This window comes from Cynoglossus semilaevis, chromosome W (assembly GCF_000523025.1).
Source record: "Cynoglossus semilaevis isolate Cse_v1.0 chromosome W, Cse_v1.0, whole genome shotgun sequence".
NCBI classification, from domain to species: domain Eukaryota; kingdom Metazoa; phylum Chordata; class Actinopteri; order Pleuronectiformes; family Cynoglossidae; genus Cynoglossus; species Cynoglossus semilaevis.
This window is the reverse complement of record NC_024327.1, coordinates 9,966,340-9,967,097: the sequence shown is the minus strand read 5'-3', so window position 1 is coordinate 9,967,097 and position 758 is coordinate 9,966,340.

Sequence of the window (758 nt, the reverse complement as noted above, 5' to 3'; positions counted from 1 at the left end):
CAATCACCGTCATTAACTTGACAGTGTTGTATAAATAAATTTGATTATTTTTGTAAACTGTGTTTGTCTGTGTTGTTACTTTATTCATTGAAGCCACCCAATTTGCCAAGAACTCTCAAAATCCTTCAGATATTTAATTGTTATTGGATACTATTGATTTTAGTATATTTGTAATACTTCAAGTAATACATTATTGCTATATTAGTAGGTTAAAATAATAATTAAAGATAACTTTAATGAGACTGGTTGTGTTATTAATTTGAGACTGGTTGATAACACTGAGTGCTCCTAAGCAGCACTCGACCCATTGCACCTACAATTAGTTAAGTGTATTGATAGTAGAAAAAAGTACCTTCCAAAATATGCCTTCCTTTCAAATAGTAGAATAAAATGTAAGTGTAACAGTGGTTTTATTTTTATTTTTAAATAAAGTTATTTTAAATTTTGTTTTGAAAACACCACGATAGTATGGCTGCAAGGCTCTACAACAGGAACTTTAAACACCTGGTCCGAGGGCCACTTCCAGCCCACAAATCTCTTAAATCTGGCCCATGAAAAGGTTTCAATACAAATTATATATATATATATACATACATACATACATACATACAGTGGTATGAAAAAGTTTGGGCACCCGTGATCATTTTCAAGATTTTCCTTTATGGATCATTGGTTGTTCGGAACAGCAATTTCAATTAAATATATCATATAGCAAACAAACACAGTGATATTTAAGAAGTGAAATGAAGTTTATAGGA